Genomic DNA, 11,774 nt, shown 5'->3' on the forward strand with positions numbered 1-11,774 from the left:
GGGGATAGTATGTGCCACACTTGCCTCGCTACTAGTGCTTCACTTCAGTGCACTTCTTTTGTTTTGAGTGAAATCTTTTCGAGTTTATTTAATTAGTTTATTTAAGTTGCTCTAGCCTACTTCACATTCCCGTCAAAGTAGGAAACAAACATATGATGGCTCTGGTAGACAGCGGTGCTTCTGTGTCCATTATAAATGCCAAGCTGGTGGATGCAAATCGCTTGCATAGTGGAAGAATTCTACGAGTACAAGGCTATGATGGAAAAGTAACGTTGCATGATCAGTGGGCCTTGGTAAACATCGAGTTCCAGGGTCAGCAAATAGAGAGCGAAGTGTTGGTGATAGAGGGGGTAACGTACGACTTTTTGCTATCAAGACCAGATATAAAGAAACTAAAGATCAACGTGTACTGGGACGATGTGGTTCTAGTAGAAGGAGTAGCAAGGAACGAGACAAATCAAGGTAGACAAGATAATCTACGAGTTGTCAAGTGCGCGGCGGATATCGCAACGACCTACCCTGAACTTGTATGCATAGGAAGCTATCCTCAGGCGATGAAGTCCCACAAGGTTCCTTTCGAACTCGCTGACAAGACCGTCATCCGGAAAGCACCTTACAATATGTCAAGGGAGCGAAAGATGTGGCTCAAGAAAGAGTTGCAGGAGATGCTAGATGCTGATATCATACGACCTTCGGTATCACCCTTCGCTTCTCCCATAACGATCGCACCGAAAGAAGACGGAACCTTCAGATTATGCACCGACTACAGGGTTCTCAATCGTCAGACAGAACTCATACCATTTCCTATGCCGAAGATCGACACAATTATAGATGAGACCGGGGGTTGCCGACATTTTTCCCGCATCGATTTATGCAAAGGTTTCTGGCAGATCCCACTAACCGAAGAAACAAAAATGTACACCGCTTTTATCACGCCATTCGATCTCTACGAATACAACCGGCTCCCTTTCGGTTGGAAAAACTCGCCAGCGTGGTTCCAGAAGATCATGAACGACGTCCTAAAGCCATTCCTTGGTGTTTTTTGTAATGTGTACATAGACGACATTATAGTCTTCTCCAAAACAGAGGCTGAGCATCAGGACCATCTGTCTCAGGTGTTAAACGCCTTGAGCTTGGCACATCTCAAGGTTAATTTTAAGAAGAGTGTATTCTTTCAACAAAAAGTGGTGTTTCTTGGAAGAGTCTTCGATGGGAACACCAAAAGCACAAAACAAGAGTCCGTCGAGAAGATCTCCCAGTTGAAGAAACCATATGACGTCCATTCACTGCGTGTGTTTTTGGGATTGGCAGGACATTTCCGATCTTTCATAAAGGACTTTGCTGTCAAAACTAGATGCCTCACGCGCTTAACGCAGAAAGAAGTTCCCTTTGAATGGAGTGACGAATGTGAGAGAGTCTACCGTGACTTGGTGCACAGAATTTCTTCTGACCCCGTTCTGCGTATACCAGATTTCACTTTACCCTTTGAATTGAACACTGACGCCTCACATTATGGGACTGGTGCAGTGTTGTATCAAAAATGTATTGAAGCATCTGGCCGAGAAAAGCGACACGTAGTCGGTTACTACAGTTACACTTTCAAGCCGTCTGAAACAAACTACACTACTACGGAAAAAGAAGCACTGGCGGTTCTGAAGGCCGTTGACTACTTCCGCACGTACCTGGAAGGTACGAAGTTCACTTTGTTCACCGATCACCAGGCACTCACTCATCTCTTGAATATGACCCAAACTAAAGGGCGTATCGCCAGATGGGTGAATTACTTGCAGCAATTTGACTTTACCATCTCGCACCGACCAGGACCGCTTTTAACCGATGCAGATGCTCTATCAAGATTGATGGTACAAAACAACACAGAAAAATCTGAAGAAATCAATGAAGTGAAGCTGTGGGAAGGCTCAGAACAACTGGTTTTTACGGAAGGTCGGTATCAAGTCCCACCAACTCTTGTTTCCAAAGTGCTTTACTTGTACCACGATAGCCCAGAATCTGGAGGACACGACGGCTTTTGGCGTACCTACAACAAGTTGGTCAAGAGGTTTACGTGGCCTCACATGAAGAAAGACGTTAGTCAGTACGTTCGTTCATGCCATGTGTGTCAAGTACACAAAGTCAAGTATAAACAGCCTACGGACACCATGATACTACCTTGCCACTCGAACGTGCCTTTTGAAGTAGTTCACCTGGATTTCGCCGAACTTAACAAGAAACGGGAAGGAGTCAGAAAAACGCAAGCTTTTCTGCTGGCCATAGATGAATGCACCAGGATGGTCGCGGCACGAGCAGGAAAAGAAGATGCAAATAGCGTCATAACCCTTCTCGAAAGGGACATGTTTAGAACTACGCGGACAATCGTATGCGATAACGGCCCCGCGTTCAAGAGTGAAAAGCTAGTAAGATGGGCTCGAGATCACAATGTATCGATCAAGTTCTGTGCGCCATACCATCCTGCGGCGAATGGGCTTGCAGAACGTGCCATACGGGACGTGAAACAATACATCAAGATGTACGATAGTTTTCCTGGGGGATGGAAATGTTCTTTAGAAGCAGCCGTAAAACATCATAACCGATCCTACACAAGTGGCTTGGGGTGCAGTCCACAGTACGCTTCTACAGGAGAGACCCCTATTCTGCAGGCAGACCGTGAGTTGGGACTCTTGGAAAACCTCAAGATTGTCGAGGAGAGGCAACAAAAATCACAGGAGGAGAGGTACCGAAAACGAATGAAAAAGAATTTCGACAAGAGGCATCGAGCAGACATGCCAGACATTCAAGTCACCGACCTCGTACTAGTGAGAAAAGGAATAAGAGATTCCAGTGCCAAATTTTATGGGCCTTACTCTGTGACCAAGACAGCCACCCAGAACGGAATTTTGAAGACTGTCTGGTACACTGGTGAACGTGGATCTGTTGAATGTGCTTCAATTGGGAATGTCTTCAAGTATTACCCCAGGAGGGGTAATTAAAAGAAAGCGGGAAGGGTGAAGCGGTATGAGCCTTTGGACAGAAGATGAAGAAGCGCGAGGGCCGGGGCAGGAAAGAAGAGGAGGATGAAGTGAGAAATAAAGCAGATTAAGATGGACGCCAGTTCCATACTGAAGCTTTAATGCTGTTCCGTTATTTTAAGTAGGAACACTACAATTATTCAGTACGATAGATCCATAGCTTGTTGTAAGATATAAGGAGTGCACTATGCAGGTAATTCCAAACAAATTCAGAATTAGCTTTAGCCTTATTTCTTAGATTGTTAGGACTGCTGTTTTTATAGTTAAAATTCCTTTTTTTCTTTTTTGACCGACATCGTGACACCTGTAATTTGGAGGAACGGGGGATAGTATGTGCCACACTTGCCTCGCTACTAGTGCTTCACTTCAGTGCACTTCTTTTGTTTTGAGTGAAATCTTTTCGAGTGTTGTTGACCATGGCCTAGAGACTGCATTGGACTCAGCGGGGTAGGTCAAGGCGTTCAGATATTGGACAATTGCATGTTTTTTGTTGAGGACTGTCGGTGTGTATGTACTAGGACCGATGTTTTGAAGGTTTTCAATGAGTTGGAGTTGGGGCTGAACTTTAGTTTTGAAGGTTTTCAACGAGTTGGGGTCGGGGCTGAAGTTTACCTGTGAGGTTCTCGACAAGGGTTCTCTACAGTTCTTAGATACGAGCATATAATTTGATGGGAGCCACCTATGTTGGATTTACGCCCGCGTAGTGTTAAACCTATCGTTGACTTCCGTTCGGGTATTTCTAAAATAGTGAAGAACGGTGTTGCGATGCCCTGTCTGGGAGCGTCACTCAGAAAGTCGTGCCCACACTACATGCAAGAAAGTTTTGCACAGCAGATTGAGAGGCTTAGGCAGTCTACATTCCCAGAACGCTAATTAGTGGTCCTAAGCGAGAGGGTCTTACAAAGGTTGAAGTTGGAAGTGCAGGGTATGAGCAGAGTAAGACAAAAGGAAAGGGCTCCTTTTGCAAGCATTCCGTATGTTCACGGGGTTTCGCATCAACTAAAGAAAATTGGGGACATGTTTGGATGTAGCCAGGTTTTTTCTGCTGCAGACAAGCTTGGCCCGATTTGTGCGTCTGTGAATATGAAGTTATCTAGGCAGAGCGAGCTGGTTCACGGGTGCGACATCAAGCACCGCGAAGAATTGGTTGAGTGTGCCAAAGGAAGTTTTTGATACACCACTATCTTGTGAAAAATGTTACCTTGGGCAGACTGGACGGTGTGTAAACAATAGATTGTTAGACAATAAGGCGTCTTTGAGGGAAACACCTTGTTCAAATCGTTCGTTACACGGCAGGGAGTGCGGCTGCACACCCTTGCTACCTGAGACCAGCGTGCTCGCAAGAATGAAATGAAAGATTGCACGAGAAATAGAGGAGGCATATTTTATTAATAGATTAAGTGACACATGCGTGGCAAAGCCCTTAATCACGTTACATGCCACATAGATGAATTACCTGCGTGCGTGAAAAGATTTTTTCCTGCTGATATGACTCATGCCTTTGTTGACCTGCATTATATATATATATATATATATATATATATATATATATATATGATGTATGAAGCAATGATCGGTAGAGGCAGAGAAGGAAGAAGTGAGAGATGGAATAAACATGGGGTATGAGCCAGGCCACGTCTCCCATTCATCAAAGCGTCACACAAGTCGACAGGATGAAGACCTCGCAACCACTTCATCGCCCGGCCATCATCATCGAAGACCTCAGCGAGATGCAGTGACCGAACGCGGACCACCAAGACCACCAAGCATCATGACAGCAGCATCAGACGACCTTCCCATCCCCAAGTACACTGGAGCAGCGGACGATGGACCTGTACAGGACTGGTTCGACCTGTTAGAGTTCCACGCAACCGCGGCATCTTGGTCGGAACGGGAGATGGTTACGAACTTCAGCGACTACGTCACCGGCGAGGCATTTAAATTTTACCTCACCCACATATTCGACAACGACGAGTCTTGGCAAAAAATAAAAGAAGAAATGATCGTCTGGTTTCAAGACTCCAATGAAGATTCGATTAGAACACACGCTCTCAGTGCATTCGATCTCAGTCATCGCAGTCATAAGCAGCCTTCACGCGTTCGAGCACAGAGCAGAAGTTCACGATTCCCGTCAGGCGAAGTCAGTCATCTGCTCATAGAAAGACATCCTAGCCATCTTTATACAAGGCCGAACCTTCCACCTGATTTCCCATGTACACAAATATCACCAACGCTAAACTCTTCCATACAATACACAAATCAAGATAACATTCAAGCACCCAATGTACTTGACTCTTCATCTTCCTTACGTAAGCCACCACCTGGTTTTGTGCCAAGTAGCTCGTCTGGTGCTTGTCACTCTCATCGCACCCCTCAAGATATCACCAAATACGCAACTCACCACCTGAAATATCGGCCAAATACCTTGTCAAGCCACTGCCATTCCGAAAGCGATTGTACTTCAGGAACGCTTGGCTCAATTCTCCCGCAAAGAAACGAACCTACGGAATCGAAAACACGTCAAGCGATATTGCGGCGATGTCATTCTCAGGAACCGGACCAACCGAAAGTGGAAACATTACGGAGTCACCCTTCAATGCGAGTCTCGCCGATAAAAACGAAAATGTATCTACTGCTTTTCTTGACAGAAATCATGCTTGCATCCCACTCGTAAAGAATGCTGGCAATACCGACAGCGTCTCCTTATTCAACGACGATGACCAACCACAATTTTCTCAGAGCCATCACCAAACCAAGAAAATACAACGACGAACGAAAACTTCAACGGAAGCACGCTCACAACTTGAACAATTTAAAAAAATTAGAAGTTTCATCCAAGGGCCATTTCAAGAAAAAAGACGTTTTTGGATGAAGGAACATCGCCACAGACGCTCTCTGCGCCAGCGGTTACACAGACGACAACACCACGAAAAACGCCCATTAATACGCGGAGCAACTTCTTCCATGCCGCCAGCACACAGGCATTTAGCCGTCACCATCTCTCAAAAAGCACGCAAACGGGTGGCGCCGCATGGGTTCCAATCAAAACAAATATCACGACACCTGCGCAAATCATCCAGCCAATGCTTCAAGGCCATCACACCACTTTCATTCATCGCAAGAATACCGGCTGTGTTTCCATCTGATTTCACGCTCAAAGCATGCTTATGTCGTCCAGAGCGCAACAGCCAGCCTCGCCCTCCAGAGCTGTACTTGATACCCCGGATTGCTGTCCTCTCCTGTGAAGCTATAGTGTGTTAACGGAGACTTCCTCGGACTTGAAATGACCTTCTCTTTTTGACAGTGTTCAGTTGTAGGCCGTGCATGTTCAGTTTTCATTTCTGTTCGTCTGACGCGACTTCTTTCGGGGGGCGGGGGAATCGTGTGATGTATGAAGCGATGATCGGTAGAGGCAGAGAAGGAAGAAGTGAGAGATGGAATAAACACGGGGTATGAGCCAGGCCACGTCTCCCATTCATCAAAGCGTCACACACACACACACACACACACACACACACACACACACACACACACACACATATATATATATATATATATATATATATATATATATATATATGCCGCGTGCCCCCTCCCCGGACAGCTTCCCAGAGTACCCTGCGGCAATCATCGAGACAAGCTGGACGGTGTACTCCTCCGGGCAAATCTCTGACTCCGCGTCGACACCTGACACACAATTACCCTTGACCCAACTTAGGACCGCCTATAAAGCACAGAAGCCAGTGAGCCAGCCTCCAAGCTGGTCAGCCCCAAATGGCCTGGATCCATTGACCTGCTGCGTGACGACGGCGGCTCTTTCACAACCAGCCGGAGACCAAGCACACGTCACAACGGCCAGTTTGACCCATAGTAAGGAGCCGCACCATCCCCTGCCACCTTTGCCGTCATTGGCCGAGTGCGTGGACGCTCGTAACTTGCCAAATGCCGTCTCCCCTAACGAGCCACAAGTGCCTACTCCACCTGAGGAGGATGCCATCGAAGTCATTCCGGTGCAGTTCACGGTTGCTCCGGATGGCGAGGCAACTGGCCATGTCGACATGAACGCACGTGACGGATTGGCAAAAACATCCACTTCGACCAGCAGTGCATCAGCGAAGACGCTAGAGCACGACTTGCGTCGCAAGTCTACGCGCAAAGTCTACACAGCGATGTCGCTGATATCTATCGATATAGCCCATCGTACCTTCCCTCGCTCTGAACAACGCAGGCGTCCCCGCTCAGTGTGGGCCGCAGTACTGCATACTGGTGTCCCTGCAATGTCATCCAAGCAGCGAAGGGGTAGTCATCGCGATGGTCCGCCACCAATGCGATCACTCCGCACCAGCCAGTATCACCTGCTGGGTTTACATTCTCCAGGTGACTACATTAACTTGCCGCGCGGACGCGACCTGCAACGACCACCTCGACACAGCCAGGGTCGTCCACCAGAGTACAGGACAGTTCCACAGGACAGCTCGAGGCGTGCACATGACAGACTACCACGGCACTCCCAGTGCCGCCCTCCAGAGAAAATTGCCCTTTGCGCGCTAGCAGTCATGGCCGAGTGTAATGACGAAAACCGAAACTGGAACTCTCTCTGGCACAGACTCGCATGCTAGGAGGAAGAGGACGAAGACGAAGCAGAATAAGAACAGCCGGCCTGCAGCAAAGGCGTTGTGTCTTATTTCTCGTCGTTACAATATATATATATATATATATATATATATATTGTTACGGAAAAGAAGAGACGCCGTAACGACGAGGCTGGGGATTAGATATCTTCCAAACCAGCGGTAATGGCGTGCCCGGTTAACCAGCGATCGAGCGGAGACAACCCTTCGTCTTCCTCGTCAGACACACACGCGCGTCGCCCCCTAGAATATCAGTATACATGCATGTAGCATAACCCCCGGCGGCGCAAGCGCCGTCTCGGCGCATTTAGATGTCAACGTCACTAGGAGAGTTGTAGGGCTTCAAGCGCACAACATGTACAATATCGGTAGCCTGTTGGGCACATGAAGGCATTGGGGTGGCAGGACCAATTTCATATGTTACAGGCGTAACCACACGGAGGACACGGTATGGGCCTGTGTAACGAGTAAGCAGTTTTTCTGACAAGCCAACTCGACGGGTCGGAGACCAGAGCAGTACCAAAGAACCGGGTGGAAAGTGTACGTCACGGTGTCGTTGGTCATACAAGCGCCGTTGCTTTTCTTGAGAGGTCAGAAGGCGAGTACGGGTGATTTCGCGTGCGTGAGCGGCCCGAGTGATAGCGTCCATGGCATATTCACTGGTAGGTACTCCAGGAGACGGTATGACGGTGTCTAGAGGCAATGTTGGTTCTCGGCCAAACAGCAGAAAAAATGGAGAGTAACCGGCAGTGTCATGGCGCGAAGAATTGTAGGCAAATGTGACGTACGGCAACGCGAGATCCCAGTCGGTGTGGTTGGTAGAAACATACTTAGCGAGCATGTCTGTAAGAGTTCGATTTAGGCGCTCCGTGAGTCCATTGGTTTGCGGGTGGTATGACGTAGTCAGCTTGTGTCTCGTTTTACAGGACTGCAAGATGTCGGCTATGACCTTCGACAAAAAGGTGCGGCCACGATCTGTAAGCAGCTGCCGTGGGGCTCCGTGTTGCAAAATCACGTCCTTGAGGAGGAAGTCGGCGACATCTGTGGCGCAGCTTGTTGGGAGAGCTCGTGTGATGGCATAACGCGTGGCGTAGTCGGTGGCCACGGCTATCCACTTGTTACCCGAGGAAGACAAAGGAAAAGGGCCAAGTAGGTCCAAGCCAACGCGGAGGAACGGTTCTGACGGAATATCGAGTGGTTGAAGGCGTCCGGCGGGAAGTGTCGATGGCGTTTTGCGGCGCTGACATTTCTCACAAGCCGCAACGTACCTTCTGACTGAGCGTGCAAGCCCTGGCCAGTAGAAGCGTCGGCGTATTCGGTCGTAAGTGCGTGACACACCAAGGTGACCAGCAGTCGGAAGGTCATGAAGTTCATGTAGAACTTCCGAGCGAAGGTGTTTCGGAATGACAAGCAGCAGAGCCGGTCCATCCGGCTCAAAACTTTGGCGGTATAATACACCATCGTGGAGCACGAACGAGCGATAGGACTGACTGGAAGATGGTGATTCGAGGCTCTCAATGATAGCACGCAAGGACGCATCATAGCGCTGCTCGTCACCGATGCATGTCACTTGCGAAAGGGAAAAGACGCAAGGCTCGGTGTCGGTGTCATGCATAGTGCTCGACTCAGCGACCGGGTAGCGCGACAGGCAGTCTGCGTCCTGATGTAGGCGTCCGGACTTGTACGTCACCGTAAATGTATACTCTTGGAGTCGCAGAGCCCAGCGCCCGAGCCGGCCAGTAGGATCCTTCAGTGACGTAAGCCAACATAGCGCATGATGGTCAGTTATCACAGTGAAATTAGTGCCATATAAATATGGGCGCAACTTTGAGACTGCCCAAACAAGAGCAAGACATTCACGCTCCGTAATAGAATAGTTGCGCTCAGCAGCTGTGAGGAGGCGGCTAGCGTAGGCGACAACTCGGTCGTGTCCCCGTTGGCGCTGGGCTAACACGGCTCCGATTCCGTGACCACTAGCATCGGTTCGAACTTCCGTCGGAGCGAATGGGTCAAAGTGAGCCAATATGGGTGGAGTCGTCAGTAGCGTGATTAGGTGAGAAAAAGCAGCAGCTTGGTCGGTACCCCACGTAAATGTGACGTCTTTCTTTAGAAGGTCCGTGAGGGGTCGAGCGATGGTTGCGAAATCTTTCACAAACCTTCTAAAATAGGAGCAAAGTCCTACGAAACTCCGGACGTCTTTGGCTGACTGGGGTACAGGAAAACTGGTGACTGCACGAATTTTCTCGGGGTCCGGCTGCACACCAGAGGCGTCGACAAGGTGGCCCAACACTGTAATTTGCCGGCGTCCGAAGCGGCACTTCGACGAGTTCAATTGGAGGCCTGCAGTGCGGAATATGTCGAGAATAGCTGACAAACGCTGAAGGTGGGTCTCAAATGTTGGGGAATATACAACGACATCGTCAAGATAACAAAGACATGTTGACCATTTGAACCCTTGTAGCAGAGAGTCCATCATGCGCTCAAACGTGGCTGGGGCGTTGCATAGCCCAAATGGCATAACCTTGAACTGATATAGGCCGTCTGGAGTTACAAATGCAGTCTTCTCTTGGTCTTTTTCGTCGACAGCAATCTGCCAGTATCCGGAACGTAGGTCTATTGTGGAAAAGTATCGGGCGCCATGGAGACAATCGAGAGCGTCATCGATGCGGGGTAAAGGGTAAACGTCCTTTTTCGTGATTCTATTCAGATGACGGTAATCCACGCAGAAGCGCCAGGTGCCATCTTTCTTTTTAACGAGCACAACGGGTGATGCCCATGGGCTCGAAGAGGGTTCAATAATTCCTTTGGCTAACATTTTGGTGACTTCTTGTTGAATTATTTTACGCTCGGTGGCAGACACCCGGTATGGTCGCCGATGAATGGGATGAGAATCACCTGTGTTAATGCGGTGCTTGACGAGTGAAGTCTGGCCGAGTGGACGGTGGTCGACGTCGAATATGTCGCAGTATGAAGCCAGGAGGCGGCATAGCGCGGTTGACTTCTCAGGTTTGAGGTCCGGGGCGATCATGGAGCGTAAGGTCGCATCGAGGCACGTGACATCCTGCGAGTGATGTGGGTGCTCGGGACATGCGTCTGCCATAAAACAAGTGACGTGGTCGTCAATTAAGGGCCTTAGTGTGGCGACCGAAATTCTTTGGGGTAGCACTTGTTTTATGAAACCAAAATTGATAACAGGTAAATATGTTCGGTTAGAGGCCATGTTTACGACAGAGTGTGGGACAGTAATGTCATGCGCCAGGAGAACATCAGTAATCGGCGTCACGATATAATCACCGTCAAGCACGGGAGAGGGTGTAGCCAATTCGATGAATGTGAGAGTTTTAGGTGGTATCCGGAAGAAGTCAGTGGTGCACAAGCTGTTCGGGGGTTCAGGGTCAGAATCCGGGAGAAGAGGAAGTTCTAGGCAGAGAGTACCGGCGGCACAATCGATGAGGGCAGAATGCGTCGATAGGAAGTCCATGCCGAAGATTACGTCGTGGGGGCAATTTTCTAGGACCGTAAATAAAACGGGAACATGGCGGCCGGCAATACTAACACGAGCGGTACACATTCCAGTGATGGCCACAGTTCCACCATCAGCGACACGGAAGGCTTTAGTTGCTGCAGGCGTGAGGACTTTTTTGAGCAGGCGACACAGATGAGCACTCATTATAGACACTTGAGCTCCGGTATCGACTAACGCCGTCAAGGAAATACCGTCCACATACACCTCAATCAAGTTCGTATCAGTGGGGAGCGTCAATGGAGGATTTGGATCATTCGCAAGCGATGCAGCACTACCTCCCGGAGCTGCATGATCTAGTTTTCCGTCCGAGAGGATCCACAGTTGACCGGCGACGGATAGCGGCGTGGTTGGGGCGATGGGGAACGGCGACGTTGTGGTGGCGGCGAACGAGCAGTGGAGCGGCTGTTGGGGATGTCGGAAGAAAGGTACACACGACTGGGCGAATACCGACGGGAGTCCTCGTATGGTCGATTAGAGGAAAATTGACTCCAGTTTGAGGGCGTCCAAGTGCTGCGGCAGTAGCGGGAGATATGGCCAACTCGGTGGCAGCGGAAGCAGATCGGCTTGTCGTCTGCAGTTCTCCATTCCGCC

This window comes from Rhipicephalus microplus, chromosome 1 (assembly GCF_043290135.1).
Source record: "Rhipicephalus microplus isolate Deutch F79 chromosome 1, USDA_Rmic, whole genome shotgun sequence".
Classification (NCBI taxonomy): domain Eukaryota; kingdom Metazoa; phylum Arthropoda; class Arachnida; order Ixodida; family Ixodidae; genus Rhipicephalus; species Rhipicephalus microplus.